Here is a 26073-nt window from a genome sequence, read left to right as displayed (position 1 = left end):
TTCATGACTTTTGGCTATTGAAGCTGACTGTTGAGACTTCAAAGTTAATGTCCTTGTGTGTGTCAGACTCCAGAGCCCACATGAACTTGGATATTAAGTCACCAGTCATCTGGCTGGCTGGCTGCCACCATGCGTCTGAGGTACGAATAGATTGTCTCAGCCAGGATCAGAAAGGTGTTAGGAATGAGAGCTATTTTTGTAGCAGTCTTCACCTTTCCCTCTGCACCTGCCCAGGAAGATGGGGTTTTTCCTGCTGTATAAACCAAAGCAAAATCTGACTTTATTTGCTCTTAAACTGTATGGTGTGAAACTCTGTTAGGGAGTGATAGGACTAAGGGGAATGGAAAAAAAAACCTAGAAATGGGTAGATTCAGATTGGATGTTAGGAAGAAGTTTTTCTCCATGAGGGTGCTGAGAGACTGGCACAGAATGCCCAGGGAGGTGGTAGAAGCCTCATCTCTGGAGGGTTTTAAGGCTAGGCTGGATGTGGCTCTGAGCAACCTGCTCTAGTGTGAGGTGTCCCTGCCTGTGGCAGGGGGGTTAGAACTGGATGATCCTTGAGGCCCCTTCCAACCCTAACGATTCTATGATTCTGTTACCTCCTGAGTAGAAGCCCTTAAAGGTAGGCATCTCTTCAGTTGCTAGCTTTGCATGGCTGTGGGCACAGCAGATGCACAGGCTTTAGTCTTTCTGTTGACATACTCAAAAGAGAAAGTATTTGGGAGGGTTAATCACAGCTGCTACCAGCTGCTTTGGTTTTGCTTTTGTGGTTGGTTTTGGGTTGGTTGGTTGGTTGGTTTGTGTGTGGGGGGTTTTTGGTGTGTGTTTTCTTTTTCTTTTTCATGTTGACTAAAATAGTTACCTTGGTGTTTACTTTCACCTGGGGTTTATTTTCCAGGTTGTTTTTCTCCGTGCAGACTTGGGAAGTGGCATGTTTTGCACAGTAACAGTGAAGGCAGGGCAGGGAGGAGTCGAGCTGTGAAGGCGTGTTGTCTTCAAGCTGTTCCATGCTCCCTTGCTGCTCCTAAATTACCAGCCAAAAGTCTCCTTAAAGAGGTTTTAAGTTCATCTCTGCCTTTTGCCTTTTGAGACAGAAGCTTACCTGAAGCGATTGATTTACATCTTTATGACCTTGCTGCAGCATTGCACAAAGTGGTAAATAAAAGTGATGTTAGTAATAAAGAAATGTAGGAAGTGATATCCCCAGCTGGGTGATAAATTTGTCACATCCAGAGAGTTTGTTTTGAAGAGATGAGAGGCTGATATTTTCTGTTTCTTATGTTGAGCTATCATTATGTGCAAGCAACATAAAGCTCAGTTGGAAAAATGCTGTCAAAGTTCATGTATTTTTGGGGGGGAGGGCACAGGTAATCCCCTCCCCACCCACTGGAACTGAAAGGCTGCACCAGCAGCTATTCCACTCTGAGTACCTCTGCCTGCAGAGGCAGCTGTGATGATCTATGCAGGCATCACCATAAAAAAATGACAGATGTGAAGCTAGAGCTGGTGACACTGTAATTTCAACTTGCAGTGCCCCAACAGCCACTTTGCTGTTGCTTCTCTTCTGTTGCAACCCCATCTGTTTTTTTCTTCAGGGTAAACAAAGAAAACGAATGGAAGCAACAGTTTGGCTGGATTACTTACTGAAACAGTTACCAGCTTTGTGGCTCTTAGTGTATTTCAATGCTAACCAGCCTATTGCTATGGGAAAGGGATCATGCTGCAGGTTATTCTCCATGACACTTGGCAGTCAAGTTTTGCCAGCGAGTTTCTTGATGTGCAAGTTTTCAGTTGCTCCACGTAGTCTGTGCGCTCGGCGCCTCTGTGAACTCCTCTTACTTCTCAGGCTGTCCTCTAGATAAATCTCCAGCTGCTTTCTTACATGAAAGGGCAAAGATTGTTCCTGAATAAAATACTGTATCGATCTCCCACTCTGGAATATCTCATTCTAGATCATAGAATCACAGATGTTCCTTTTCTGGAAGAAACTAGAACAAAATGCAACTCTAATCTGTATCTGTTAGCCTGGAGAAGAGGAGGCTCAGGGGAGGCCTTATTGCTCTCTACAACTCCCTGAAGGGAGGTTGTAGCCAGGTGGGGGTTGGTCCCTTCTCCTGGGCGGCCAGCGCCAGAACAAGAGGACACAGTCTCAAGCTGTGCCAAGGGAGGTTCAGGCTGGAGGTTAAGAAGTTCTTCATAGAGAGATTGGTCATTGGAATGTGCTGCCCATGGAGGTGGTAGAGTCACCATCCCTGGAGGTGTTTAGGAAGACTGGATAGGGTGCTTGGTGCCATGATTTAGTTGATTAGAAAGTGTTGGATGATAGGTTGGACTCAATGATCTCGAAGGTCTCTTGCAACCTGGTTAATTCTACTCTGTTCTGTTCTGTTCTACTCTGTTCTGTTCTGTTCTACTCTATTCTGTTCTGTTCTACTCTATTCTGTTCTGTTCTATTCTATTCTATTCTTTCCAACCAGGCATGCAGTGTGTGTGTGTATAAGGGCACAAGAGGATGTCACAAAAATCAAGGTTTCAGGTGGGTTTTATGTAGCAGTGGGGCAGAGTCACTTAAGCACTCTCCCACCAATCTGTGTGTGTGTGGAAATGAATGTGGTGTTAACACTTCCAATGCCATATCAGCACTCATTAAAACCCAATAGCAATAGAAATACTCCTTGAAGACAGATGCTTTTAGAAACTAAAACTAGCTTGGCTGTTAGCTAGAGGTGGATATATGCAGTAAACTGAGTGCCTGTGATAAACACTGTTCCACTAGCTCTGGCTTATTAAGACTTTAAGTCTTCTTACTGCTGCGTGGATTTTGCATTGCTTAAACCAAGTCTAAAGGGGAAAGATGATACTTAAGGTTAATGCTTTTTTTTCCTCCTTATTAATTTCTTTTTCTTTTGTAGTGTCTCTGCAATGAAACAGATACTCCTGAAAAGCAGGCACAGGGATTTAAAGTATTACCACAGTGTTTATTTCTGCAGGATTTGTACTTGTGTGCCTTGCAGTTTTTAAGTCTAGTCGCAGTCAGTGATATTTAGTGACAGAGGTTTCCATCAGAGTGAGGGAAGTGCCACTGTGCCTTAAAGCTCCCGTTTTTTTAATTCTCTTTCTGGAACCAGCTCCAGTCAGGGCTTTGCTGATGAAATGTCTGTTCACGTGGTCTGAGACATTCAGTAGCTCATCTATAAATGCTTATTACCATGCTTTAAGTCTTCATGGGAAATCAATAGTCTCTTTTCTGTATCTTCTTGGGTGAAGGTCTTTTTATGCTTTTAAATGTGGTAACTTTGGGGCTGGGTGGTGGAGAGGTGCTGGATGAGCTGATGTTAGGAAGAAGTTCTTCACAGAAAGAGTGATTGGCCATTGGAAGGGGCTGCCCAGGGAGGTGGTGGAGTCACCACCACTGGAGGTGTTGAAGAGGAGACTGGATGAGGCACTTGGTGCCATGGTGTAGTTGATTAGATGGTGTTGGATGATAGGTTGGATTTGATGATCTCGAAGGTCTTTTCCAACCTGGTCTATCCTATCCTATCCTATCCTATCCTATCCTATCCTATCCTATCCTATCCTATCCTATCCTATCCTATCCTATCCTATCCTAAAATTCCTTCTGGCTTAAGTTGAGCAGGCTGCATTATCAATGATGCTCTTCCCTCAGTGATGCAGCAGCACTAATTAGTGGGGTCAGAAATGTGGCTGTGTTCTCTGGATGCAGGCAGCTGCTGCCCCACTTTGGGTGCTTCCACGCTTGGGGATTGGGCACAGGCAGGGACTTGTGGTGGAGGAGGTCTGGTCTGCCCATCTCCTGCAGGGCTCACCCTCATCTGGCACAAGTTATTCTGGGGACTGTGTGGAATCATGAAGAGTGGATGAAGTAAGCCTGGCTGTAGGCATTTGCGTGCCAAACGTTTGCAATGTTTAGGAGAAGGTCGTCCTTTACAGAGAGATGAAAGCAGCAATGTCCTTCCCTTGCAGCTCTCCCAGCTGCAGTGGTGTGGTGAATTGAAAACAAAATGGATATGATTCATTCTTTAATTTATTCCCCCACACCCCCTTTTTAATCTCCTGTTATGATTAATTTTAATTATTCCTAAATGCATTACCTGCAGTATTAAGTGTGGCTTGATAGATTCAATATAGAACACAAGCAGAAAACAGCAATCCTGGCTGCTATTATCTCCATAATCCTGGTAACTGGATTCCTGTCTCAGTTTCACGTTGTCTTTCAGGGATGTGCTTCAGCCACCTGTAGGCACAACTGTTCTGCTGTGGCCTTCCCGTGAAGCACCTGAAGCTTCCAGCCCAGATCCTCCCTTGTAAATCTGTCATTTTAAAGCCTGAATTGTCCAGGCCATTTCATAACAGTCATCATTTGGGTTTATGCCCTGTCCTGCAGTTGTCTCATGCTCCTGTGATACATTGGTTTATTAATTGCCACATTATATTATTTATACTGCTGGGGATTATATAGCCAGCTCTTTGGTTTTTTTCTGGCTGCATATCTGTTGGGTCTTGTAGAATGATTTTACTGTGCCCATTCATACCTTCCTAATAGGAATCCACATACTACAAAATCCCAATTAATGGCCAAAAATAAATCAAAGATAAAGGATACTAAGTTCTTGCTTCTCTTTTAAGGGAGCCCAGTGTTTTGGAAGCTGATAGACTAGCCCAAGGATGAGCCTGTGCTGCTCCCTGATGAGGAAGCCTGTGGAAACACATTCCATAGCAAAGTTGTGCCATGCACAATACGATTTATGGGTTATTTATAGGCTCACAGACTGCACTGGGTTGGAAGGGACCCTCAAAGGTCATCTTGTCCAGCTTCCCCTGCAATGAGCAGGAACACCAACTGATCAGGCTGCCCAGGCCCACTTCGAGTCTGATCTTGAATGTCTTCAGGGATGGAGCCTCAACCACATCCCTGGGCAACCTGTGCCAGTATTTTACCGCTCTTGTTGTAAAGAACTTCCTCCTGATGTCTAACCTAAATCTACCCTGCTTCAGCTTCAAACCATTGCCCCTCATCCCATCACCACAAGCCCTTCTAAACAGTCCCTCTGCTGCCTTCCTGTTGATCCCCTTCAGATACTGCAATGCAGCTCTAAGGTGTACCCAGAGCCTTCTCTTTTCCAGGCTAAACAGACCCAATTCTTTCAGCCTGTCCTTAGAGGAGAGGTTCTCCAGCCTTCTGATCATCTTGGTGGCCCTCCTCTGGACCCACTCCAGCAGATATGTCTCTCTTGTGTTGGGGGCCCTATAGCTGGACACAGTACTGCAGATGGGGTCTCACCAGAGCAGAACAGAATCACTTCATTCAACCTGCTGGGTTACACTGCTTTTAATGCAGCCCAGCCTGCCATTGGCCTTTGGGCTGCAAGTGCCCATGGCTGGCTCATGTCCAGCTTCTCATCCACCAGCACCCCCAAGTCCTTTTCTGCAGGGTTGCTCTCATCAACCCCCAGCCTGTATTGATTGCCCCAGCCTAGGTGCAGGCGCTCGTTCTTTGCCTTATTGACCCTGATCTGCCTGGAGAGCAATGTGAACATCCAGGTTTGCAGTAGTGTACATATTTTCATTAATTTGGCAGTATGTGGCTCTTGCATCTCTATGTGGTCCATGGTTATAATTGGGTCTTTAAGGCCTGGATACTGGTTTTGTAGGTAATGATGCTGAAGGAGAGATGTTGATGCAATGAGGTGTGTTGGCCTGTGGTGCAAATGCATAGTGTCGTGCAGTTCCTCTTCCAGAATGTTTCCTGCCTGCATAATCTAGGCAGGAAAATGGCTGGAGAGCAAGGGACAGACAGAGACAATAACAATGAAGCATCTTTTGTGTGACCACAAACTGTGGGTTTGCAAAGGAGTCTGAACAGTCTGTCCTTTAGGATTATAAAACATCCCTGCAAATGCCTTTAAAAAGAGTGAGAAATATTCTAAGATCAGTGTAACTATTCCTGGCTGCATAAGCACTTCAAGCACAAACTTCCCAGGGTAGGGATGATTTCCTTCTCTCTCAAAGTCTTAATTGGCATTGGATATTTTGGGGATTGCAGTCATCTGGAAATGTGCATGCAGCTTTGTGTTTCTGCCCTGACCTCGCCACAGCAGCCTGGCCAGAAGATGTGTGAGGCAGATGGGAGATCACAGCTGCTCTTCTTCCATCACTGCTGCATCAGCCCTACTGCGATCCACGCTCTGCTCCCAGCCACCCCCCTCCCATTTTCATGTGGCTTATTGTGGGGTGCAGAGACTGCTGGTTTGGCCCCTGCCTCCCCAGGGATGGGGTGAAGCTGGGCAGAGTCAGTGCAATTGCTGTTACTTTTACATGGGAGGCAGGTACTGTGGTCAGTGCAGCAGAACAGGACCTCAGAATAGATGGTGTCACTGGCCTGCAGTGTTCTGGTGCCTTTTGTTTCTCTCTTCCCTTCAGTTCTCTTGTTGTTACCTTGCTGCCACCTGCTTTCTAAATTTGACTGCCCCATTTTCCCATTCAGATCTACTCTTCCCTCCCCACACTTCTTCCAGTGTCTCTCTCAGCTTCTATCTGCCATTCAGCCATGTGCTCTGATACCTTCACAGCCACTGCTCCCTTTCTGAGGGGTTGGGTATCCAAAGAGACCTCGTAGGCAGAGGTGCTCAGGGGTGGTGTGCAGCTGATGAAGAACTGAAGTTCTCTTACCAAAGGTGCTTGATATTTTTTAGGTTATTCCTTATTTCTTTGGAGCAAGATGTCCTTGGCTGCTGCTGCTTGGAAAGCTGACAAGCACAAATCTTACCCTTGACCTTTCCAAGTCTGTGACAGAGCTGCTTTCTTTCTCTGAGCCTGCTACCTCTTTACTGAAAGCAAGCATCTCTGTTCATCTTCCTGTCATCTCTAGATCAGGCTGTTCTGAAGTGATTAATGAGCTTTGCTGACTTGCTGCAGACAAAGCTCCTTTCCGTCATGCCTCCACGCAGGTACCCCACACCAGCCGTGCCTCTGGAGGAGCCTGACCTGAGGAGCTGCTTCTATCCTTCCTGTTCTTCCTAGGTCTCTCAGGCAGTGTTGGCATATTCCTGACCTGAGTCTTGACAGCTTCCCTGCTGCTTGCAGGGTTCTGAGCTGTGTGGGTGGTTACTGCCTTAAAGTCACGTTTATCTTGCTCTTTTTCTGTGGGGTGGGGTGCCTAAAGGATCCCATGAGAGGCTCTCCACTGGGAAGAGGCTTTGCAGAGCGCTTAAATCCTCTCTGAGCAACAGCCAGGGAGATTGTGCCCCCATTCTGTGCTAAAGCATACAGGGCTTGGGTTCATCTGTACTGTGGCTTGAGGAGTTTCCTATGGCGTGTGCAGAGAAGCTGGGATGCTGCTCTGCTGCTGTGTGACTTTTAGCTGCCTGAAGAGACAGAGCTTTTGCAAGTATGTTCTTTTTCCTTATGCCACAAAGCAACTCAGACTTTCTTATTTTACTTCAGCATGGTTCTGAAGCCTATATTTGCATCAAAAACACGTCTGTAAACCAACTCTTAAAGCACATCCATTCTTAGAAGACTTCTACAAATACTAAACCCATCTGGTGCTGAATTTCCATCGAGTTTTGGACTGGGTTTTTTGCAAGCTGGGTCTGTATTTTTTGCAAGCTTGCTGAAACTGGATTGATGCTTCCCTCATCTCCAAGAAATATGTACATTTGCGATTTACAGTCACTCTTACTTCTGGATTCTCCAAAACATAGTACTGGATGCATTAAGATTCTACAGAGAGCTTTTTTTCCCCCTCCCCTCTGCTTCTTACTAAAATGAAGTATGGAGTTATCAGTGCATATGAAAATTTGATGAAGAGGAGCAGAGAAGATGGAGCTAGACTCATCTCAGAGGTATCCCATGAGAGGACAAGAGGCAACAGGCACAAAGTGAAATACTGGAATTCCATTTAAACAGGAGAAAACACTTCTCTTACTTTGAGGATGGCCAAACACTGGCACAGGTTGCCCAAAGAGGTTGTGGAGTCACAGTATCACTAAGGTTGGAAGAGACCTCGAAGATCATCAAGTCCAACCTGTCACTACAGACCTCATGACTAGACCATGGCACCAAGTGCCACATCCAATCCCCTCTTGAACACCTCCAGGGATGGTGACTCCACCACCTCCCTGGGCAGCACATTCCAATGGTGAATGACTCTCTCTGTGAAGAACTTTCTCCTCACCTCTAGGAGCTATTCAAACCCCAACTGGGACATGGTCCTGAGCAGTAGGCTGTCATCAGCATGACTTGTCACTTTCTTCCATGGTCTTACCCTTCCAAACTCCACAGGGAAGAAGTGATGGCAGAAGGATCCTGTAACACTGAGACTGGTGAAGTTGGAACAGCAATCCCAGGTTGCTCAAGGGCAGATCTGCAACAGGAGCTGTTGTGCAGGACTCTGGGGCAGAGGTGTGACCTCTTGAGACGGCTAAAATAGATCTGGTTTCTTTCAGCTGGGAAAGTACCAACCCTGGACCTTGTGCCACTCCAACACTTGTGCTGTGCTTGGAAAAATACCACAGACTGATAGAATGCATCAGGTTGGAAGGGACCCTCAAAGGCCATCTCTTGAATGTGGAAACTCTGTGTGTGTTTGCAGAGGACAGAAACCGAACTCCAGTGATGCTTCTGGGGACCCTGTTTGTATTTGGTCTTCAGAATGGAGTCACCAAGTTCAGAAAATCAGTTGCTAACACTGACAAGCAGGCTGATGAGGTTAATCTTTACTACTGGTTCATTACCATTTCTTTGTACCTGTGGGAGAAGTCAGATGGCCCAGTTCCCAGTGCAGAGTGATCCAGCCTCACAAAAAATAATTGCATTTTTCCTTCTTGAAGAGCAAAACCATACTCAGAGTAATTCTGTTTCAGTCCCAGGCGTATCTAGCATGATTTTAGCATACTTTTGGAGTCCGGGAGGATTTCCTTTAAGATCCTTATTTCACTTGAGCTGTCACCTGAGGTGATTTGTACTTCTTTAAATGTACTCTCCCTGGAAACTCTGTCCTTAAACAGTCTGCATAGTTTTGAATGCTTGTGTTGCCTCTGCTGCTGTTGGAGTGCAACCCCTGACTTCTGTGTGGATGTGATTTTAGGTTGTTAAATGAAGCACTTAAAACCAGGGTTAACATTAGTCTCTCTTCTAAGTTGTCCTCTGCTTATCTGGATTCCTGAATTTACATTCAGGACTTGTAAACCTCTGAAGTGTCCCAATATCCCTTATCAATAAGGGTCACTTTCTTGTGTGGCTAGTGCAGCTGCTCTTAAGTTATAGCCTGCTGAGAGCCTTCTGTCTTAAAGAGCCTTTATGATGATCTTTCCAGACAAAGCAGCACTTACACCAGTTTCATAATTTCTCCCTGAGGTAAAATTTCTGCAGTCCACTTGAATCAGAAGAGATCTTTCTCTTCCTGCCTTAAACCTGTTAATCTGTTAAAATAATGATGACAAATGGATGGATAAAAGAAGCAGTCATCAAATACAGTCTGAGTGGAATGAAAACTGACCAGTCCATCCTACCCCTGCTTTGTGTCTCTCAAGCTCCTCACAAGCAGGGAATAACCCATATCTTGAGGAGAGGCTATCTGAGATGCAGCCTTCCCTAGCTGCCTCTGCTGAGAAATCTTCCATCTGTGTCTCTCACCCTACTGCTCAAGTACTGTGCCGTCACTTTCCCAGCCTGGATGAAAGCAGCCTTGTCCTACTTACATCAGTTCTGAATATTGCTTGAAAGAGCATTTCCCAAGCTTGTGGCTTTGATCATATCGTCCCCCTTCACATCTTTGTGTTGGTTGTTTTCTTCCCTGTTGTCCCCAGTGCTGAAACTCTTGGTAAGATCTCCGAACATTATCTATCATCTCTCATCTATTATCAACATGTTGGTTTCCTGTCCCCATAATGCCAACCTAAGTCACCTTGTCATTAGACTTGCAGTTATCTTTTGGCTTTGTTTGACATCCTTTCCACCTGGGAGCAGCTAATACTATGAAATCAATCTAGAGTGCTCCACTGTGTTACGGGCTTTTAATTTACCTTGTGCCACCAGGCGGTCTCGGGAACTTAGTCAATTAGTAACTTTTCAATTAAGACCTAGAAAAAGGCCTTCTCAGAAGGAGCAGCATCTTGTAACAGTGCATCTGGAAAATCTTAACCTGCTGGGAAGACTTTTCTGTGCAGATGGGAGGCAAAAGCTTTTGTAACCCCACTGAAACTTGCTGAGGTGTCTTCAGTGATTGCAGAGAACAAGTCTGGTCCAGTGGCGTTTCTGGATGAATGGATTTGTGTGCAATGGGAATTATAATCAGTTAGAAAAGCAAACTTTCCTGGGAAGGTAGAGAAAGAATAGTCTCAATGTGAGGTAAAGGACAACTCTTTTGGGTGGAAGAGTCCTTTCAGAGCGTCAAGGCCAACCATTTGGACTCGATGATCTCAAAGGTCTTTTCCAACCTGGTTAATTCTGTTCATTAACACAGCACTGCCATGTCCCTTGGCATCACATCTACACAGCCTTTAAACCTTTCCATGGATGGTGACTCCTTCCCTTCCCTGCACAGCCTGGTCCAGGGCTTGACAACCCTCAAGGCGAAGAAATTTTTCCTCATGTCCAAACTAAACCTTCTGTGGCACAACTCAAGACCATTTCCCCTTGTCCTATCCCTTGTTCCTTGGGAGAAGAGTCTGACCCCCACCTGACTCCAGCCTCTTTCCAAGAAGTTGCAGAGTGTGTGAAGTTTTCCCTTCAGCCTTCTTTTCTCCAGGCTGAGCAACCCCTTTGGCTGGGCAATGCTGATCCCATTGCTCAGGTGCATGGTGGAGAGAAACAGGCAGGCGTGGGTATGACTTCTCTGACCATCTTGGGGGCTGCCAGCTCTAGAAGGGATGAGGCAGAGGGCTGTGGTGTGGCTGCAGTTTCTTGGCTGTATTGCTGCACTTGGAAAGCTGTTTCTGAACCTAACTGCTGCAGTGGTTAAGAACAGTTTAATGTCCAGCACCAATTTTTACTTAGCATGACATTCTATACTGGTTGTGGAGTACTTGTTGCACTGCAGTGGGCTGTGAGGTTTTTCCTTCCATGTCCCCTCTGTGGACTCAAGCATCTGTAAAACAGAAGAGGTTTTTTTTAAGCAGAGCTTCCTTGCATCATCTCTTCAAGTTGGTATAAGATACATGGACCTAGTAGCAGTTTGCAGAAGAGCGGTGGAAGAATCTTTGTTCCTCATCAGAATCTGCACATACACAGCTGTATATCAGGTTTGAGAGCTGAAAACACTTGGTTGGCATGATGATGGTGATGTGTAATCACAGAGGCCAAAAAGGTTTGTGCAATTTGACCATCACTTCTCACTGAAACTGGCAAGAGGCATGGGAATTGCTGGTGAAGGTCACTGCCTGTCTGTTGCCTGGCTTGGGAGGAAACTTGGTCTTTGCCACAGGAAGGCTTTTCAGTCTTGATGGGTTTTTAAAGCAGTGGTGGTTTGTAAGTGTGTGGTAACCAAGGGAAGGGTGTAGATGGCCTCTTTGCAATCAAAACTAATCTCTTTCCCAGCTCACAGGCACTTTGTGCCTCTCTGTGGAAATGGGAGTTTGGAGTGGATGAGTAAGAGGAGGCTGGAAAGGTGAGGAGGAACCTGCTGGTGTTGGGGCTGGGGGCAACAAAGGACTGAGATGTCTAGCAGCGTGGTGGCACTCCTCGTGTCACCATCAACACATTTGGAGGTGTATGTGCCAGTTCATTGACTGAAATCTCTTGGGCTTTTGTAGCAGTTGCTAAGCAACTGCAAACCACTTCAAAATGGTATTTCTCTTCCTTACCCTGGGACTGTCCTTGCAGCAGGGAGAGAAGTGGGGGTGGGGGGGATGAGGAGCATGGTGGGATGGTGTGCTGGGGTGGCTGCCCAGCAGCTGGTGTCCCCCCTTCCCGTTGTCACTGCCAGGGTGATGGAGGAGGGCCCAGACTCTGCTTCACTCCCCTTGCCAGTTCACAGCTTTTCTATGCTGTCACAGCCATGTTTAGTTTTATTTTTTCCATGTCCATAAATATTTCCCTCTCCAGGAGCAGATGGCTGTAGTTAAAACATTCCTCTGTCACTGAGTGAAACCCTCCAGTAAAACTTGGGTGTTTGAAGGCAGGCAGGCAGATGTGCAGCAAAGGGCCTGGAAATGTCCCTCTGGAGTTGGGGTCCTCCTCCCTTTACCCCCAGAGGATGCATGGGCACCAGTGAAACTACCTCCTATGACTTTCTAAGTCCTGCAGTCAGTACTTCAAACTCTTTCCCATAAATGATGACTTTCCATGCAAAGATTACTTTCAGATTAGTGCAGCCTGAAATTGGCTGCTGCTCAGTGCAGTTTTGTTGTTGTTCCAGTGCAGTGTCCTTGGTGGTGCTAATTTAGCTTTGGTGTCTGTGATTTATTTTCAGGCACCTTCGTTTTACAACTTCTGTGTTGCTATTTGGCAGCTGCTGGGGATCCAGAGGCACCAGTTTGCAGTAACAACTGTTGGTTCTTGTGTTTATCAGCTCTTTTTTTCTTCCCCAATGAAGATGCAGCTGTTAGGAGCTCTGGAGTGTGTGTGTGGGGGGGATTATTTTACCTAATGACATAAATGGGGTAATTCTGAAGCAAGGCTCTGTCCTTCAAAGCAGCTGGGAGGAAAAGAGCAGGTTGTGAGGCCTTAAGGTTGAGTGAGGAGTACCCTGGGCTGTGATTTTGGTGACAATCTACAGAAAAGGAACCAGTGTTTCTTTTCTCATGCAAATGGAGGAGAATTAATGACTCCCAGAAGATTATCCTAAAGGATTTTTCACACTGCATCTTTTGTAACATAATAGGGGAATGCACATTTGCTAATGCCTTTGAACTTAGGCTCTTCTGGTGACATTTGGAGCACTCACAGATACAGAACTTGGTGAATAGTACAAGTTGGGGGGGGAGGTTAGCTTTTTCTTTTGCTCAGGTTTGTTCAGTGCTGCATGTGAAAAAAATCCCTGAGCTGTGTTTTCCTTCAGTTGTAGCCTAAAAGCAGCAACCAGCAGGAGGGAAGCTCACAGATCATTGCAGTGCATTGCAGAATGGGCAGCTGTGCTGAACCAGCCATTTAGTTAGGGGTTTAAGCAGGCTGAAGATGGTCAGTGCTAGATTTGACCTTTATTTGGCCCATTAATGGGGTCTGAGTGTTCTGAAAAGAACCTCAAGTACTGCTCTCCCAAAGTCCACCCAGAGAGCAGCAAGTCACTTGTACCTGAAGTGTAAGTGCATCCACCTTGGAAATCACCCAAGTGAAATAGTAGTGCCTTAGCTACACACAAATAGGGAATCATAGAACTGTTTTGGTTGGAAGAGATCTTTAAGGTCATCAAATCCAACCATTAACTGCCAGGTCTCCACTAAAGGGGCACTTGGTGCCATGATTTAGTTGATTAGATGGTGTTGGATGATAGGTTGGACTCGATGATCTCAAAGGTCTTTTCCAACCTGGTTTATTCTATTCTATTCCATTCCATTCCATTCCATGTCCCTCCTCACCACATCTACACAGCTTTTAAATCTCTCCAGGGATGGAGACTCCACTGCTCTGGGCAGGCTGTTCCAATCCTTGGCCACTCTTTCAGTAAAGAAATTTGTCCTAACATCCAACCTAAACCTCCTCAGTGCAACTTGAGGCCATTTCCTCTCATTCTGTCAGTTGAAAGTAGGGAGAGACCAACAGCCACCTCATTCCAGCCTCCTTTCAGGGATTGTAGAGAGCCAGAAGGTCTCTCCTCAGCCTCCTTTTCTCCAGACTGAATAACCCAAATTCTCTAGCTGCTCCTCACCAGACCTTGCTCTAGGCCCTTCAGCAGCTTCGTTGCAATTCTTTGGGCATGCTCCAGCACCTCAGTGTCCTTACAGTGACAGCCCCAAACAGGTAAGGAGCAGTCCTGTGTTTGTCTAAGTCTTCACAGAGGGATTTGTGTAGTGCCTTTGGACACTGTTTCCTCCTTTCCCTCCAGCTTTCTGGAAGGATCATAAATGATAGCTTGTTGTTCCAGCAAATGAATCAAAACTGCTTTGGCATTTCCCCTCAACTCTCACTGATAGCATCATCTAAAAGCATAAAAGCTAGTCAACCAGGTCAAGAACAGAGAAGTTGAGCATTTGACATATTCTCCCACTAATAAAAGTGAGTAAAAATTCCTGTTTGTTTTCATAATAAACCCCCTTCTAATTTCACAAATCATTGACCTCAGTGCTCAGAACATCAGTGCTGTTGGTAAGTGATAGAAACCAATGCATCTGCCTCTTGTTGACACGACCATAAACAAATCATAGAATGGTTTGTGTTGGGAGGCACCCTCAGAGGTCATCCAGTCCAACCTCCCTGCAGTGAGCAGGGATATCCTCCACTAGGTCAGGTTGCTCAGAGCCTTGTCAAGCTTGACCTTGAATATCTCCAGGGATGGGGCCTCAGTGACCTCCCTGGGCAACCTGTTGTAGTGTTCCAGTACTCTCATGGTGCAGAGCTTGTTCCTAACATCCAGTCTAAATCTGCTCTGTTCTCATTTCAAACCATTGCCCCTCGTCCTGTCCCTGCAGGCCTTTGCAAACAGTCCTTCTGCAGCTTTCTTGTAGCCCTCTTCAGGTACTGGAAGGCTGCTCTTAGGTCTCTTGGAGCCTTCTCTTCTGCAGGCTGAGCACCCCCAGCTCCCTCAGTCTGTCCCCATAGCAGAGTTGTTCCAGCCCTCTGATCATTTTCATGGCCCTCCTCTGGACCCACTCCATCAGGTCCAGGTCCTTCCTGTGTTGAGGGCTCCAGAGCTTTTTTTTCTATCTTTTATGACATTTTTTTCCCTCTCTTTTATTTCAACACAGCAAGAAGTTGATATAATCCCTGTCTTGTTCCAGACATTGGTAGGACCCCAGGAATACCCTGCAGAGATTGTTTACAGCAAGCTTATGACAGCAGCTGTTTGTATGCAAGGAGATTCCATCTTTTAGCAGCAAATATCCAAACACAGGGCTTCAAGAGCTGAACTCCTCTCTATTATTATTTGTTTTCATCAGATTCATGTGAATGCAGGCCAGATCCTCTGGTCTGTGTGGATGTGATGAGTGTGAAGATGATGCCTTTTGAACACTGAACTTTACATGAGAGTGTTTCTAACTCGAGTATTCTCAGTTTGAGGATTGTCTGATCAGGGATGGCAGGTTGACTTTTAGGGCATCTAGTGGCCCCAGGGTATGTGAGGCAGCAGGATGGGCAGGATCCCATCCTTCTGTGGAAGAAGCTCTTGAGACTGAGGTGTCACTGTGTTTTAACTAATATTGTGACAAGGGAAGAGTCTTCTGCTTGGGAGCAGTCTGCAGCAGTAAAACCAGCCAGAGATGGGTGTTAAAACTTTGTGCTCTGGGAAATGAAGCTGCAGAGATTCTTAGCAAGCCCTAAAAGCTGGCTTTGGTGGTTTGCTTCTTCTTTTCATTGCTGATAATGGTGATTTTTTTTCCTGCTTACACATGATAAATTCGGTGTGGAGCTTAATAATAGTCATTTTTTGAAAGCTGGAGGAGTAGTTTTAAGAAAACAAGCAGAGAGCAACACCAGCAACAACCAAACAAAGCCCCACAAAACCCAAACCCAACCAACCAAACAAGAAAACCCAAGCCCAAACCCAAAACAAACCCAAACCCACCACCAAACATCAACAAAAAAACCCCCCAACAAACCCAAACTGGAAAAAAGAACTCAACAGAATTTGTCTAACTGGCATGGTCACTAACTTGATTACAGTGGAGGTATAAGAAGTGGTAGTGCTTTGTGTTACCATGGTAACATTGACTTACTAATTTAGAAACCCTTCAGGCCAGTTTGGAGAGCACTAACGTTGCACCAGTTCACCAGACCATGGAAAGCCTTCTTGTCAAAGGAGCTGCTGAATGGTTAGGGTGAGACCTGGAGATACCTGTGGACTCTCTGCCCAGTTCTGAGCCCCTCAATTTAAGAAGGACATTGAGATACTTGAATGTGTCCAGAGAAGGGCAATGAGGCCGGGGAGAGGTCTGGAGCACAGCCCTGAGACAAGAGGCTGAGGGAGCTGGGGTTGCTTAGCCTGGAGAAGAGGAGGCTCAGGGGAGACCTTCTTGCTCTCTACAACTACCTGAAGGAAGGTTGTAGCCAGGCGAGGGTTGATCTCTTCTCCCAGGCAACCAGCACCAGAACAAGAGGACACAGTCTCAAGCTGTGCCAGAGGAAGTTTAGGCTGGAGGTGAGGAGAAAGTTCTTCCCAGAAAGAGAGATTGGCCATTGGAATGTGCTGCCCAGGGAGGTGGTGGAGTCACCATCCCTGGAGGTGTTTAAGAGGAGACTGGATGTGGCACTTGAAGCCATGGTTTAGTCAGTCATGAGGTGTTGGGTGACAGGTTGGACTTGATGATCTCTGAAGTCTTTTCCAACCTTATTGATTCTATGACTCTTTCCCCACCAGTTTGTATTAGGCTTGGTATTTTTTGGTGGTGTAAAAAAAGGTCATGAGCAGAAACAAAGAAATATTAATTCATCTTAATGGTTTCACTGGCTTTGTTATGAATTTGTTCTGAGAGTCAGACCTTTGGGGTCCTGTTGTGGAGGCCATGGTAGGTGCAACTGGTAGGAGGAGGGACATGGAATTGCTGGAGCAGGTCTGGAGAAAGGCTGCAAAGATGATCAGAGGGATGGAGCACCTCTCCTATTGGAACAGGCTGGGAGAGTTGGGGCTGTTCAGCCTGGAGGAAAGAAGGTTACAGGGAGACCTCACTAGGGCAGAGTAGAGAGGAAGAGCACCTCCCTTGTCCTGCTGGTGATACTCTTCTTAGTGTATCTCAGGATACCACTGCTCATCTTAGCCAAGAGGGCATGTTGCTGCCTCATTGTGAACTTGTCCACCAGGTCTCCAGGTTCTCCACAGAGCTGCTTCCCAGCATGTCAGCCCCTCACCTGTACTGCTGCAGGGGCTTATTTCTCCCCAGGTACAGGATCCTACACTTGCCCTTGGTGAACTTCTTGAGGTTCCCTTCCCCCCAGTCCTCCAGACTGTCCAGCTCTAACTGAATGGCAGTGAAAACCTTGAACCTGTTCTCATGAGACCCTCTAAGGCTGCTGTGAGCCTTTCTTTGTGGCTGAGGTTGGTGGGAGCTGTGTCTGTGTGGGCCTAGCAATGCATGTAGGGTGCTGGTAAGTTCTGTCCTTGTCCCTAGACCTCACCACAGGGGACTTCTAGCAGCAATTCCTCACTGACCACAGAAAACACCACATGGTTCTTTGGTTGCATCTCAGTGTGTGTGTGCACGCAACTGGATTTGTCACTTCTTTATCTCTCTCCGTTATGTTAAGCAAAGCCAATCTTAGCATGAGAAATAAGCAGCATTTATTAGGTCTCAGTTGAATTGATTCTGCAGCCTAACTAAAGAAGACTTTTGCCAGAAAAGAAGTGACAAGAAGATTGGGATATCAAGGGATGCAGTTAAAGCAGAGTTGACTGAGCAGTAACCTCTTTTGTGGAAGTATATTTATCCAAATCTGCTTTGTGGTGACTTCTTGTGCTCCTTGTTTTGGGATCATTTCTTAAATCCTTTTTGGGGGGCAGAGGTAGATTTTAATCTGATTTTTTTTCTTTATTTTTAAGGGCTACTAAATTGACAGTTTGGGGAATCAACAGCTAGGATTACATCTCAACAGCAGCCTGGCCAAAATCTAGGCTGCTAAATGAAGAAGAGGGGGGTGGGAAAGAAGACATTTCCAGCTCTTCTGGCCAGGAGGATTTCTGTTCAACCTGTGAGCAGAATGCAGCTGAAGCAGTCGTTTTCTCCTGTGTCTCTGCTCTACCCAGAGGCCAGAGATGTTTCATCTCCTGTCCCAGCTTTAGAGAGTGTGGACTCTGAAGCAGAACAACTGCAGCCCATGTCTGAAGGCTCTCTGTCTTCTCCTCTGAGCACGCAGTCAGCCTGCCTGCACTCAGTGCTCCTCTGCAGGTCGAGTGCAAAATGAATACTTGGAGTTGGAGCTGCATTACCCAGCAAGAACAATTTCCTATTTCCCCATGCGTCACTCCTTAGAACCCAGTAGCAGCAGCAGTGGCATTTGGGAATTAGCTAGAGCTAGGAAGGAAGTGTAAGTCTATCTGGATTTACCTCCCTAAAACGTGTTCTGCCAGCAGTGATTTAGGTGGAGAACTCCTGTCTTGCCTGAGCACCCTGTTCAGTTTCCCCAGTGCCACCTCCTGCCTGAGGTGTCCTGCCTGAGCACGCTGTTTAGTTTCCCCAGTGCCACCTCCCTATACTATTACTATTTTTCTTTTGGGCTGTCTGAGAGGCTTTGCTCATCTGTGGTTGCTACAGGACCAGCATCCCAAGACTTCCCAAGCCTGAAACAGCATTAGAGTGATTCTGGGAGCCAGGGACCCATCATCTAATTGATTACAGAGGATCTGGGGGGTGGAAATGGTGCCCTTCTTTTAACTTTTGTTTCTGTGGTGTTTGTTTGGGGTTTTGTTTGTTTTCTTTAGGCTTTTGCCTACACCAGCTGAGCAGACAAACAAAAGCAACACCTCCTGCCATCCTGGGAGGGCAGAACATGAGAGCAGAGGCTGGGGTGTTTCTTTCCACACCCCAAATCCACATGCCTGCTGGAAGCCTCCTGAGGCAGGCTGTTTGTGAATAGAATTAGAACAGAGTAGAGTAGAGAAGAATAAACCAGGTTGGAAAAGACCTTTGAGCTCATTGAGTCCAACCTATCACCCAACACCATCTAGTCAACTAAACCATAGCACCAAGCACCCCATCCAGTCTCTTCCTAAACACCTTCAGTGATGGTGACTGAGTACAGCCAGCTCAGCCTTGTCCTGTCCCCATCCTTTCATCATCCCCAGTGCATCACCACCAAGGTGTTGGAGTTGTCCCTTCCCACAGCGGTAGGGTGCTGCTACCCACAGCCCCTATGCCACTCTGGCATTGAAGGTTTGGGTTTCAGAGCTAGTGCAGCACAGACTGGTTGGATTTAGAGAAGAATGACTGTGGCTCCTTTTCCAAGCAGATTTGGGTAAGTTTTGGGTTGCTTGCTTGTCTGCAAAGGCAGCAGGCATCCTCCGTGCTCCAGAGTGGCTTTATGTCTGCTTTATCCTGGCTTTCCTAGCTTGCCTGAACATCTAAGAAGTTCCAGCGGTACTTTAGCCACCCAGCAATGGATTTACAGGGCTGCACATTCACAATTTTTCTTCCCAGTGTCCCAAGCTTTTATTTGCCTGTAGATAAATATTTCCCATGCCTGCTGAGTCTGGGTACTGCCGTTGGTGTCGGTGACACAAGTTGGATGTTTTCTCACAGTCTAGCGAAGGAATAGGTGGAGAACAGAGCTGTTGTCATGACTGGAATTAACATACCATATGGTGCCTACATCACCTTTGTCTTGTATCTTCACTACTGCAGAAAAAAACGCTGGAAGCTGTCTTTTTTTGTTTCCAAACTCAAATCTGCAAGAGCAAATAGTTTCTGTTTTCTTCCCCAGGTTCCTGCACACTGCATGCAGAGGCAGGGTTCTTAGGCTAGCAAACTCCCCACGTGCTAAAAATAACCCAACTGTAACTCCAGCAAGAATTCTTTTCCACCATTTCTGACTTTTTAAGCAGCAAAGTTATTTAGTGTTCCCAGTGGGTTGCTATCTCTTGAAGGATCTCTTTAATATGGCAATATAATCTCTGATCCGTGGCTCTGTTACTGATGTTTTCTCCTCAGCTTGCTGCCTCATTGAAGAAGCCAGTCTAAGCTTATATAACTTTAATTCTGGGCTGTTGGAGGGTTGGTTTGGTGGTGGGTTTTATTTTCTGTTGTTCCAGATAGGTTATATATTGCATTTGTCCCGGTGTTTTAGGACATCAGCATTGTTTTCAGTAAAAGTAATCTCATGGGTAGAGGGATGAAACAGGATTGAACTGTGGCACCTTCCTTCAGACACTTCAGCCTGCTTTGTGCCTCCAAAAGACTTCAAGTTTTGCCCTCTCTAAACTAGACTGGTGGTGGGAAGGGGAATTCAGGTGCTGTATGAACCACATTCCTCTTGGAAAGAGCTGAAAAATACAAGTCAGGGCAAATATTTCAAGTTCAAAAGAATCTGAAGAGGTCAGGAGCATAAAGCAAAATGCAAAACTGTAATTAACTTCACAAAAGTTAATCCCAAATAGAACCACTGCAGGTTGTGGAGAGACTTCAAAAAGGGCAATGCTCTAAAATAAAGGAGGAGAATGATGCTGGCATGGGTCTAGAATTAGGATGGAAGGGAACCTTACAGGTACTGGCTGTGTAAAGATGCCCAAGGGTTGGAACTAGATGATCCTTGGGGACCCTTCCAACCCTGACTGATGCTATGATACTACTATGATATTGCAGGGAATAGAATAGAATAGACCAGACCAGGTTGGAAGAGACCTTCAAGATCATCACGTCCAACCTATCATCTACCACCTAATCAACTAAACCAAGCACCCTATCAAGTCTCCTCCTAAACACCTCCAATGATGGTGACTCCACCACCTCCCTGGGCAGCACATTCCAATGGGCAATCACTCTCTCTGTGTAGAATTTCTTCCTAACATCCAGCTTAAACCTCCCCTGGTGCAGCTTGAGACTGTGTCCTCTTGTTCTGGTGCTGGTTGCTTGGGAGAAGAGACCAGCCCCTTCCTGTCTACAACCTCCCTTCAGGTAGTTGTAAAGAGCAATAAGGTCTTCCCTGAGCCTTCTCTTCTCCAGGCTAAGCAACCCCAGCTCCCTCAGCCTCTCCTCACAGGGCTGTGCTCAAGACCTCTCCCCAGCCTTGTCCTTGTCCTTCTCTGGACACGTTCAGGAGTCTCAATGTCCTTCTTAAACTGAGGGCCCCAGAGCTGGACACAGGACTCGAGGTGCGGCCTAACCAGTGCAGTGTACAGGGGCAGAATGACCTCCCTGCTCCTGCTGGCCACACTGTTCCTGATACAGGCCAGGATGCCATTGGCCCTCTTGGCTGCCTGGGCACACTGCTGGCTCATGTTCAGCCTTCCATTGGCCTGTACCCCCAGGTCTCTGCTTGGCTGCTCTCAGCCACTCTGACCCCAGCCTGTGGCACTGCCTGAGGTTGTTGTGGCCAATGTGCAGAAGCCAGCACTTGGATGTGTTAAATCTCATGCCCTTGGATTCTGCCCATCTGTCCAGCCTGCTCTGACCCTGCTGGCGTTGGTGAGGGCTCCCTGCTGATGCTGGTTGGCACTGCAACAAGCTCTGTGTTTCTCTTCACTCGGTGGTCAGTTGCAGATAGCCCTTGGAGATCAAAGATGCTTGAAGGATTTCAGGGAAGAAAAGCATAAAGGCAAGGAACAGATTGACATGGAAGCACAGAAACTTTCAGAATCAAGGATTAGCAGAGAAAAGTATAAACAAGATCTCTTGTAGTGCTTGTTTTGTAGACACCTGGAAAGTGTCCTAGAGACACTGGGGAAAGGCTGTAGCACTTGAGGTCCCCAGCACTGGATCTATCAGGCCATTAGCTAAGAGGTGGTAGAGAATAATCTTCAGCTGCTGGGGTAATGGACTGGAGAAGGGATCAGCTCTTTCTCCTGATGTCTATGATTCCTAATTGCTTATTAGCCTTTTATATGTGTGAAAGTTATAATAAGCCTGCCTGTCTCTCTGATTTGCCTGCTGATCTCTCATCAGAGGAAAAAAAATTGTACCCCATGAGTGAACTTTGCTGTTTCTCTGGAAGCCTATTAACTAAATTTGATGATATGAACTCGACTCATTATGACAGGTCTGGTTTCTGTTGTCATGATACAGAGATGATCCTGACTTGTCTTCCATTTATAATTTATATGTAAGAACTGAGAGTGAGCCTCTCTCCCCAGGTTGGGTCTGCTCTGATACATCTCCTTACTCTCTTTTGTGAAATCGAAAATCACAGAGCCATAAAGTTATTTAGATTGGAAACGACCTTTAATATCGCAGAGTCCGACCGTTAACCCAGCACTGCCAAGTCCACCACTAACCCATGCCCCTCAGCACCGCATCTGGAAGGCTTTTAAACCCCTCCAGGGATGGTGACACCACCCCTTCCTTGGGCAGCCTCTCCCAGGGCTTGACAACCCTTTTGGTGAAGAATTCTTCCCTGCTCTCCAGCCTAAACCTCTCCTGGCACAACCTGAGGCCGCTCCCCCCAGCATTTGTCGGTGCCGAGCCAAGGTGCCAGCACGGCAGCGAGCAGCCTCCAGCAGAGATAACTCTTATCATGCGTGCTGCTGGCTCAGCTCCACTTTCCCTCACATGGTGACAATTTCTGCCTGCCATCAGTCCCCCTCTGTGCCCTGGTCGTGCAGGCAGCGAGCGCAGCTGAGGGATGCAGCTTCAGGCCGCTTTGGCGCTTGCTCCTCCAGCAGCAAACTTTGGGGAAGTTAATCCTTCCTCCCTCCTCCCATTGATTTTGGCCCTTTCCTGCCTTATTTGGCGTTAAAAATCCCCTGTTCTGACTTTGTTTGAGTTGCATGGGGGCTGTCACCTCGTTCAAGAGGCAGGTCAGCAGGCAGCAGCCAAGCCGAGGCTGTGCCTGGGAGCGGAGCGGCACGGGTGACCTCAATCTTGCAAAGCTCTGTCCGCCGCGGCTGAGCCAACGTCCTGGGGCTGCAGCCTGTCTGTCTGCTGCAGCTGCAGGCCAAGAAGTGCTTCTGCTGAGGAGCAAGATCTCTGCCAGCTTAATCTGCTGAAATTTGGAGGTGGAAAATCTGGGGCAAAAATGGAGGGAAACAGAGAGAGCAAGAGGGGGAAATGCAGAAAAAGAGAAGTTGCACTTGAGAAGCTTGACTGCAACACAGGAGCTTATGTTTTGGTCCTGCACTGGGGTGTGTTTGGTGGCTTCATTTGTTCATTTTTTAGAACAGGCATGAAATTGCTGTATTTCTGTGTATGGACAGAAATAGTAAGGCTACAAAAGCAACACGTTACCTTTTTTGGGTGGGAGGAGAAACCAAGAGCAGCCTGAAGGCAAAACACTTCTAAATGGGTTGTAATTCCTCCTTCCTCTTTCCTTGTTTCATTGTATGCTTTGCTGATGCTGGAGACCGTCTTTGCAGCCTGCATAAATGGATTCAGCAGGTGCCCAGCTGTGCTGGGTGCTCCCTCCAGGTCACAGTTTGTCGCTGTCTTTCCTGTGTGTGTGAGCAGGGGCATGTGCACACCTCTGAGGAGCAGGAGTGTGAGTTTCTAAGAGCACTTGGCCCCCCCAGACATGCTGGTCACAGAAGATACTGAGCAGCAAAAGCCAGGGAGGTTTGTTTTCCTGAGGAATAATAAGGTGCAGCTTGTAGAAGCACGCCTAGTTTTGCTGTTGCTGGTTTTTGCAGGCATGTTTTGGTTTACTTCCAGGCCACAAAATATTCCTGACTTCTTTCCTGACCCCCTGTGCTGGCACCAGTACCCCAGGGAAGGGACCATGTCAGTCAGCTTGGGTGAGGGACAAACTCTGCATCAGCAGTGATGACCCAGGAATAATTTTTGCAAGGCCTACCAATAAGACAAAATGGTTTGGATTTGTTATGGGTTTGATTTGTGAGCACAGGAGAGGTGAGGATTTGGGGTGGGTTCTCTCCCTCCCCTTCTTTTCCTTGCTGAGGAGAAGTTTCTGGGTGGTTGTGCTGGTTGAACAGTCCAGAGAAAAACAGCAGCATTCCTGCAGGGGCTTGTAGGAATTTATCCTGGGTTTTGCTGACACCTATTTTTATATCAGGGATGGCAAAAACATACTGACATATCTAGTCTGTCTGCTTGGGAGTAGGAGCTCTCATTTCCATATGCATCCAGTCTTGCAGTAGGTTTAATAACTTGGGTTACTTGTTTTAGCTCATCTGTGCTTCTCCCATCCCCTGGAGCTGATCCAGAAAGGGGTTTGGGGAGGGAAAGGAGATCTGATTTGCATTACAGGGGAAACATGTCAAAGACTCTTGACATTTGGTGGCTAGATTTGATGTCCTGTAGTTGATCTGGAAGTGTTTTGTTTCTGGTAGTCTGTGGGGATGCTGATCCTCTGTTATTTCTGTTCTTTGGTATCTTGATCTAGGCACTGAAAAACCATCTTTCATAAACGGGTTCACTCCGTTTCTGTCGCTGCTTCTGACATTGGTCACTTTCTCTTATCTCCCCCTGTCACAAGGTAAAGTCTGTCTACCCTTCATAAAATACCCTGCATTACCAACAGTGACACTTTACTTTAGGATCTTCCTCATCCCTAGCAGGAATTGGGAAGTATGCTGCGGAAGCCAGCAGTTGTTTGTCTGGATTTCAGGGTAATACATGTGAATAGATCCTGTGGGGACACACACATGTTCTGCATCCAGTTCTGGTGACCACAGCAGAAGAGGGACATGGAACCACTGGAGCAGGTCCAGAGGAGGCCATGAAGATGATCAGAGGGCTGGAGAACCTCCCCTATAGGGACAGGCTGAGGGAGTTGGAGCTGTTCAGCCTGGGGAAGAGAAGGCTCCAGGGAGACCTTAGAGCAGTCTTCCAGTACCTGAAGGGGCTGCAGAAAAGGCAGGGAGGGACTTTTTACAAGGGCTGGGAGTGATAGGACAAGAGGGAATGGATTGAAGCTGGAAGAGAGGAGATTTAGACTGGAGACTAGGAAGAAATTCTTGACAGTAAGGGTGGTGAGACACTGGAACAGGTTGCCCAAGGAGGTGGTGGATGCCCCCTCCCTGGAGGTGTTCAAGGCCAGGCTAGATGAGCAAGCTGGGCTGGTGGGAGGTGTCCCTGCCCATGGCAGGAGGTTGGAACTGGATGATATTTAAGGTCCCTTCCAACCCAACCCATTCTGTGTACATGTAATGTATGAAAAAGAAAGTTTCTATTTCCAGTGATCTGTTTTCAAGCTGGAAGTTTTCTCACTCAGTGCTGACATTAATGCCCAAATCTGGGGACTTGACCAATTTCTTTCATTCTCTTTAGACTCCCATCCCAAGTTAGAAACCTGATTTATTGATGTACCTACTTGTTATTGTTTTATCTTATGCTTTTTTTGCCTTTATCCCTGATTTATTGATGTACCTGCTTGTTATGGTTAGATCTTACTCCTTTTTGCTGTCCTCTGCATTGGGGCTGTTCAGTCTGGAGAAAAGAAGGCTCTGAGGTGACCTTATTGTGGCCTTCCAGTGTCTGAAGGGGGCTCCAAGAAGGCTGGGGAGGGGCTTCTCAGGATCTCGGGTAGTGATAGGACTAGGGGGAATGGAATGAAGCTGGAGGTGGGGAGATTCAGGCTGGAGGTGAGGAGGAAGTTCTTCCCCATGAGAGTGGTGAAGCCCTGGAATGGGTTGTCCAGGGAGGTGGTTGAGGCCCTGTCCCTGGAGGTGTTTAAGCCCAGGCTGGATGAGGCTAGTGTGGGGTGTCCCTGCCCATGGCAGGGGGTTTGGAACTAGCTGATCCTTGTGGTCCCTTCCAACCCTGATTCTGTGAGTCTATGATCCAGGCCTCCTGATGAGATTCAAGCTTTGAAAGAGAAATTTCCCCCCAGCAGTGATGTAGGGCTGGGTTTCTCACTTTTAATTTCCTAACAGCTGTAAGGTAAATAAATAAAAGAATAAAAATCTTTATAGCACAAGGGCAGGCAGTTTTTCAGAGAACTGCTTTTCAGCTAAGATTACAGCAGGGGGAAGGGAAGCAGAAAAGAAGTGCAGAGTTCCATAATTCACTGAAGTTTGACACTTTTAAAGTTTGGATTATAACAGCACTTCGTAGGCTGGGGCTGGTTCAAGTTGTGTTGTAAATCTGACTTTACAAGGCTTTAATGTTCTGTAGGCTACTGAAAAAAATCACTCTAGGACTGAATGTGTGAAATAAAAGATTTGGTGGGTTTAATACAGTTTAATGCTCAGGGCATTTTATCATCTTGGATGGTTGGGTTGTTTGTTGTTTCCCCACCCCCAAAACTGCATTGTTCTTGACTTTTGGAATAAACCTGAAAGCTGAACTTCATGTCTGAGTGATAAGAGGGGGAAAGAAATAAAGACAACCCAGAAATGCAAGGCTTGCATCTGCACAGGGA

The 26073-nt window shown here is 46.7% G+C and overlaps 1 protein-coding gene across 2 annotated transcripts in view; it reads left to right on the top strand.

Moving 5' to 3' along the window:
* Positions 1-26073, top strand: part of FAM110B (family with sequence similarity 110 member B) — a 108792-nt gene that overhangs the window by 57003 nt on the left and 25716 nt on the right. The gene's annotated exons all lie outside the window — the stretch shown is intronic.

The sequence above is a fragment of the Dryobates pubescens genome, chromosome 3 (assembly GCF_014839835.1).
Source record: "Dryobates pubescens isolate bDryPub1 chromosome 3, bDryPub1.pri, whole genome shotgun sequence".
Taxonomy (NCBI): Eukaryota; Metazoa; Chordata; class Aves; order Piciformes; family Picidae; genus Dryobates; species Dryobates pubescens.
Note: the sequence above shows the minus strand (reverse complement) of the source record. Positions and strands in the feature narration are given on the sequence as shown.